Here is a 7,984-nt window from a genome sequence, read left to right as displayed (position 1 = left end):
TACATGTGCATCAAATGTAATCCATTTATTTATACATTAATTAATATGAAATTTAGCACACCTTCAATGGAAAATTAATAGTACATTGTTTTACAAGTGTACCTGTTGGACAGCCAAAGATTAAATATATAGGCCTATAGAAAATAAATATATTTTGTGTTACTTTATATGGTTCAGTAGGGAATGTGACATACATTCACCTTATTTGTTAAGTGTGGTTCTACACACTGTTGATTATTAACGCAGCACCTTGTTCTTAATATGGTTCTACATGCAGTGATAAACGTAATACATATACATGTAATTTACTGTCCTTAGTCACTTCAAGTAATTATGACTGTTCTGAATGCGTGATGACTTTTGACGCTACGGGGTTTTGTTGCTGGTCAGCGCCTTTTTCCTTGTAGAGTTATTGTCTTGCTAAAAAATAAACGACACACGCACTCGCGTGCTCAACGTGAGAAATTGCCTCTTGTATATATACTTCAATTTCCACAGTTCTTTCTTTCTTTCTTTCTTTCTGTGAACAAGCACAGACAGACAGGTAAAAAACACACCAATGAGCTCATTTTTAAAGTATCCAGGAAGTGACTGACGGGTCACAGAAAAGAACACTCACTCACACACACACACGTACACACTCACGCACACGCACGCACGCACGCACGCACGCACGCACACACACACACACACACACACACACACCGACAATGGTCAAAACAGATGAAACCGACCAAGGTGCTGGAGCTTCGCCTCAAACCTAAACCACTGGGCTGACCACCGGGCCTCCATAATGACGGGGGAAAGAGTAGATGGGTAGATGGGGTGTGTGTGTGTGTGTGTGTGTGTGTGTGTGTGTGTGTGTGTGTGTGTGTGTGTGTGTGTGTGTGTGTGAGAGAGAAAGTGAGATTGTGATTTTGTTGTGTTTATGCATGTGCATGCATGCTTGTGTGCAGTGTGGGTGTGTTCTCTTTCTGCACTTCTTGCATGCCTCTCACTGCCTTCTGTTGGGATTGTAGAGAAGCTGTGAAGTAGAGGAGCTGCGAAACAACAGGTACACACTACTGATAATTAGATATATGTGCAGAGAGCAGGATTTTATTTACATATGGATCATATAGATCAATCATTTTTTGTAGCCTTAGATGATAAAGAAAAGCAGACGAGAGCTGTTAAAAGAGGGGTGTGTTGATGTGATATCAAGAGTAAATTTGTTCTAATGACAATAACTTAAGCTTAATTTTTCAGCTCTTTTTGTTCAAAATGTCTTCCTTTTTAATTGTAACCAAAACAAAGTAAAAAAAATGCTTTTGAAATCTTAGAAAATACTTTTCCTTTTAAACAATGTTGCGGCTTTGAAAGAAAATATGACTGAATACATGTTTATTAGTGTTTTTTGCCCCCAACAGTGCCTTCCAGGCAGCACCGTTGGGAGGCACTGGTTATGGTTATGGTTAAGGTTAAGGTTAGGGTTAGGTGCCTTGAAGGCAGCGGTCGCAGCGCTGCCTGGAAGGAGTAATTGGGGGCAAAAAACACAATTGAACTGAATACATGCTGCAGACGTGTTATGCATGTTTGAGCTAAAAGCTGACTGGGACTGTATTGTTGAACATGAATTTGAACAAGGCATCTGCTGTTTAAATACTGAATAAATCTAAGAAATTCTGTAATTCTTTCACGTGCCTTCTTTCACAGCAGGGCCACACTTATTTCATGGTTGCCAGATTGAGATTGTTAGAGCTGATGAGATTTTAGTTGCTTAAAAAAAATGCTGTGCCTGTAGATAGCTTATGACTGAGGCTGGAATACTTGGGCAGTCTCATTGTGGTTGCTTATTTTTGTGTTATTGTGTGAATGTGCATACCTGCAGGGACAGAAGGAGGTTATGTGTTTGATTTAATACAACAAGTTTTCGGGAATTGGTTAATTCGGCATTAAGTGATGAGTTAAGAGATGACACCAAAATCATAGGTGTTCCAAGTATATGTGGAGCATATTGTGTATACGCTGTCGATTCTATATTTTACTTATTATCAACAAATCCCATGTACCACGTAATATACAGTTTCCCGCAGTGTGGATTGCAAGTGTTTTACGCTGCAGTTCCTTTAATGACCACTCGACAGTGCTCAAATGACAGGAAACACTCCAAAGTTATCTCTTAAAGCTATAGTGCATAGTTTCTGTCTCCCCCATGAGGAATTCTAAGTAATGACAACAAAACTGTCAGCGCGTCCACATGATACAAGCCCTCCATGACCGCTAGTAGCCAAGGAGGACACAGAGGATTAAAAAAACATGATGGAATCTTCAGAAGAGTTAGCCTTATCTTATCTTCACTCGAGTTTCTGCGTGGGAAAGTCACCGGACACCACAATATTCTGAACATAGCCATACTGAGAAATACAGAGAGAGTTGTGTGGAGCTGATAGTCTTAATTAGCTTTGTAGCATCTCATTTGGCAACGGCTTGAATGTAACGGACGTTCATTAACATCAAAAAGTTACACACTAACGCTTTACAATACGAAAGTTTTCCTACAGTAAAAACAAGTTGTGCACAGTAGAAAACTACTTTACACAACTACAACAAACAACATTGTGTTTAACATTAATATTATTAATACTATTATGCTCAGTATGTTGCACACACACAGTAGTGTAGTCACAAGGCTCAATGCTCTGAAACTAATCATACTAATGGATAGAAGCTGCAGAAGAGGTTTGAAAAGTTTCTACGAACATTTTGAAAATCGACTAAAACCATGTTCATGTCCACAGCGACTCTACAAACTTACACACAAACCCACTCTTCAGCCTACAGTAGTAAGAAATACTCTTTCATATTTTAAAAAAGGAAGCTGAAATCGTTAACTGTCTCGACACCATCATTTTTCAGCTTGAGTTCACCAGCAGGTCCATCTCTCAAATATGTGACATTCATTTAAACACAGTTGTATAGTCTACTAGAGCTTTGTGTATTATTGGAGTAATGTCTCTCTCTGTGTGTGTGTGTGTGTGTGTGTGTGTGTGTGTGTGTGTGTGTGTGTGTGTGTGTGTGTGTGTGTGTGTGTGTGTGTGTGTGTGTGTGTTTAACTGGATTAAACATGAAGTTCCTGAGGTAGTTTGGAATTGGCATGTCTCTGCAGCTCTCCTTCCAGTTTTCCACGTCTCTCTGTCAGTTCAGTTTTGTGTTTCAGCTCTCTGACTGCTGCTTGGACTCATTCCTTTTAGTGTGAGCTGAATGCAGGAGCCGAGAGTTTAGCCTCGGGGCTTCTTCTCCTGTTAACCCTCATACACGCCTCAAAGACTTAGAAGCTAGTTCACAGAAAAAAGTTAGATTTCCTTTTTACTCTGCTTTGTCAGGATTGATTACCACAGCGATAACAGCCATACAAGGTTTAACTCAGTGCTGAGGAATAGTGTAATACCTGCAGCATGCTGACTCAGGTTGTGCAGAGCTATAAGACTAGCATAAAGACACACAGAACTCAGAGGACATCATGCACTGACGAGACTTCATGAAGACTGAACCCTCCAAAAAGGAGCTTGGATACATGATTTAATTACACTTATGTATTGGTAAAGTGCAAATAACTAAACATATACTCATACACACTGCCTGATTGAGTCATTTGCCTTGACGAAAATAGACAGAACTTAAATGGAAGTTTATTTAAAGTTAATTTAAAATGCTTTACCTGAAACACATAACACATAGGTATTAAAGGTCCCATGGCATGGAAATTTCACTTTATGATGCCTGCTTATGGTCCCCCAGTGGCTAGAAATGGCGATAGGTGTAAACCGAGCCCTGGGTATCCTGCTCTGCCTTTGAGAAAATGAAAGCTCAGATGGGCTGCTCCTTATGAGGTCATAAGGGGAAAGATTGCCTCCCCTTTCTCTGCTTTCCATCAAAGCCGGTCTACGGAAAGCCTTTCCACTCCCTATTCAGCCCCATTGTACCGAATTTGGTTGCAGTTCCACCAGAGTTCCACTGGGGTGATCCAGTGCAAAATGAATGGGACTCTATGGAGCTAGACGGCTAAATGTGTCTCTTTCGCCCGATTGTCGTTGAGAAACCTCAGATTTGATTGTAGTTTTTGCAAGTTCAACATGGGTTATAGGTCGAAAGTTGAATGAACGAGTACTTATGTCCTTTTGATTTCCTACAGGGTGAGTCGGAGATCCAGCTTGACGGCATCCAAAGCAGAAACAGAATGTCTGAGTGAATATTTCGGCGTGGTCTTTAAAACATCAGCAAACCTCTTTCTAGCTTGTGTATTGACAGGGAGAGCCTTACCTGTTAGCTGTGTTGTTGATGCCTCGAGAGAAAAGAGGAAGCGACTCAGAGCTTGCCTTAAAGCACTATCTCTGGCCGTATATGTGTATGACGTCATTGACATTTTAAAAGGCTTTTTAGAACAAAAAAGCCACTTTAAAAAAAATCTAACACCCAGCAGTGTGTATTTTCTTAGCCTCCCCTTTCGAATGCAACATTCAAATAGACACTATTATTAACTAGACAAAAAATTACATCCTAAGGAAAGCTCATTGTGGGACTGGCTCTAGTGACTGTAATTCTGCACCAAGGCTGAATTTTGGGAAAGAGACTTCAGATACAGTATTAGGGGACCACTAAGGTCTATATAAAAGCATCCAAAAAGCAGCATGCTTTGGGACCTTTAAGTCAAAAATAAATGAAAGACCAGGCAATATAAAGAGAAAAATAATTCTGGTAATTTGTTCCAGATATGTGTAAGAAAGTAATGTGATAAAAAAAACAGACTCAACTCCAAAAACAAAACAAACAAATTGACTTAGAATTGTCGTTAAACTGCTAAAGATAGACGCGAGTGGACCCAAACCACAATCCTTTTCTTAACCTGACCCAGTAGTGTTGTTGCCTAAACCTAACCCTAGCTTGCATGTAGAAATATGATGCCAAAGGGACCTGATTAAGCGTCCGTTCGGGATGAGTTGGGGGTGAAAATATGTTGGAATATGATCAAAAAACAGGATAAGACTCAAAACCAGGGATGGAAATAAATCTGTGTTTTTGTGCGCCCTCATTTCTCCCCAGGTGCTGGTCCATCATGGCCCCCAAACTGAGCGTGCTGCTGCTAATACTGTCCGTTGTCACGGTAACGGTTCTGGCCCAGAGACGACGGACGTCGTCGTCGTCGACGACAACCACTAACACTGACGAGTGGAACTACAGGGATGGCTGTGAGCACCCAGATTACTCTCTGTTTAAAAGGTCAAAGGTCAGGTTCAGGGCGCATCATGATGATGTCAGAGCTAGAGGTGAAAGAAAAGCTGTCGGCCGAAGTGTGGATGCCTTTTTGTTTTGAGTTGAAGCTTTATTGCTCTCTTCAGACAGATGTGAGACAGTAAGGTGCAGACCACAGCCAGAGACAGTTTAGAACTGAGAGTAATTTCCTGTATCTGTATCACATGGGTTTCGCCACTGCCACGCCTCTGTAGGAGACTAGAGGCAGGTCCGGAGTGGATTGATTCCAAAGTTAGCTGCATCACTTTTTGTTTTACTAAGAACTTTATTTCAACTGCTAAATATCGTTTCATGCAGTATGTTTGGTGTGAAATAAATACTCTAAGCTAAATTACCTGAATGCATGCTACCTTGTCGATGTTAAAGTGCAGGTGAACTTAGCCTGTTGGAAAAGCTAAGCTAACTTTATTTATAGTCCAGGACTATAAACAAAACAGATTATAAAATAATATAAGCCTGTATTGATCCTCAGGGGGAAATCAGGTGTTGCAGCAGCAATGGTCAGAAAAATTACAGATTAATAGAGAAAAAGTAAATAGCATAATTAGAGGTATATCAAACGAAAATGAGAATAGAATTAAAAATATAACTATACTAGACTGGGTAAACCCAGCCCAATCTGCCGATTTGATTTCGCCCTGCAGCTCAGGCTGGAAACCTGTACATTTTTCTATCCTGTTTCTGTTACAAATCTGCGGGGACCAATCACAAACTGGCTTATCCACCTGGCGCGCTATTGGCGGGTTTAACACGATGACGATAGAGAAGCGACGGCAAGCAGCTTTTTGTTTACATTCAACATGGCGGCCACCGAAGCGCAGCAACCCATCGATGCTGCTGTCACTGCTGTTTTAAGTACGTCCCCCGGATCGTTGGTCTGATTGGTTGAAGGACTATCCAATTGCGTACAGAGTCATTTGAACTATGCTCTTTGATCACGCCTCTTGTGCAGTAGAAAATACAGAGCAGACTCCCCAGACTAATGTTCAATCTTAAAAGATTGAGCTTGGTCGGGCAATAGCCAGACTATAACTATACAAGAGCAATTAAAGAATCAGTATCACCACATAAATTTATATTGATACCTTTACGTTTTTTCGTTGAGTTTTGAGCCAAAAGCGATCAAGTGTTTTTAGCTCCAGTAGAAGAACTAATCTCCGTTTAAACTGACACACCCAAACCGCATATCTCATCAACATTCTCGTAAACAGGGCATGTGTGTGCCGGTGTAAACAGGAGCAGCATCTTCAATTGCACACCAACTAACTAAGTTGTAGCCTAAGTTTCTAATTTGACTTAGGGCGATACAACTGAAATTCACCAAAAGGTTTTTCACCAAATCATTTCTCATTATCAGTTCTCTTTAAATGATTCTGGAGACAGTAACTCTTTTATCTTTACATTCTTTTTTTATAGCAGGAAACATGAATTCAGTGGGTTCTGACTTTGGAGAACTATTGTGCCTTACTTTGTGTCACCAGATCTGTGTTGTGGTTGTGATTTATTGTCTCAGCTGAGAAGGTGAACATGCGTGGCGTGGCCAACCTGACTCAGATCCTGGACAACTGGAGATTCGACATCCTGAGCCAGATGAAAGGACTTCTGCAGAACGACCACCAGTCTCTCCTGCCCGACTACGCCAGGTATGGAAGGAGCAAAGAAGGAGGACGAGGTTATCAGTGGGATAGTCTCGCATTCCCAGACCTTCCTCTACAGAGCTGCGGAGAAGGGTCTGGCTAGTCCACACAACATTCCGGGATGGGAGAAAAACGTGCTCTGGTTTATTGGCATTTCCTTAAATCAATCGTCTTGGGCGGTGCTAAGCCCCAGACACCATGACGGTGCCTCTGCAAAATAGCCTCGAGAAGGAACTTGTTTTGGTGCAACACGTGTACGTTCAAAGGTTGTTTTAGTCGTGCAACAAAAAACTCAGATTGGACAGATAGTCTAGCTAGCTGTCTGGATTTACAGTGCAGAGATCTGAGGAGCAGTTAACCATAGTCCTTATAAATCCGCCGGAGTTTAAAATTCCAACACAAAGAAAGCGTAAGGTGACAGACATCCAATATATCAGTGGGATAAACCGATTATTATGTACATTTCTGCAATAATAAAATACACCGGGTCACCGTGTAAACATTTTCTTGATCTTAGAAACAGCAGTTGACAAAATAATCTCACCACAAGATCCATTTAGTAGCTGTTCTGGAGCTTTCAATCATATCCCATATTTATCAGCAGATGCACTTTTATCTGTTTTCATTGGATTGTAGATGGATTTCTTTTTATGCTCCATGACTAAACACTGTGTACTGTATGTTGCCTGGGCGCCATGCTGCAGCTCACAGATGTAATTTGGGTTTTGGATGTTTTCTGACTCTGCAGTTCAAAGGATCCGTTTCAGTAGTAGTAATAGTAGTAGTAGTAATAATACTGATTTGAAGGACGTTTCTCAGACAGCTATTGTTGCATTGATGTGTTCTGCCTTTAATACTGTCTATAATTAAACAAACTGCATCAGAGGATCATATCTGACTTTTGACAACAACAGCTCAGTTAAGCAGTCTAAATACAATACATAATGCAAAAGAGTCAGATCAGAGTCAAAGAGAAGATATTTTCCGTTACAGCATTGTAACGCATCACAGATTTATAATTTTAAAATGTTTTAGATCAGAATTCGTTGACATTG

This window comes from Perca flavescens, chromosome 15, assembly GCF_004354835.1.
Source record: "Perca flavescens isolate YP-PL-M2 chromosome 15, PFLA_1.0, whole genome shotgun sequence".
Taxonomy (NCBI): domain Eukaryota; kingdom Metazoa; phylum Chordata; class Actinopteri; order Perciformes; family Percidae; genus Perca; species Perca flavescens.
Note: the sequence above shows the minus strand (reverse complement) of the source record.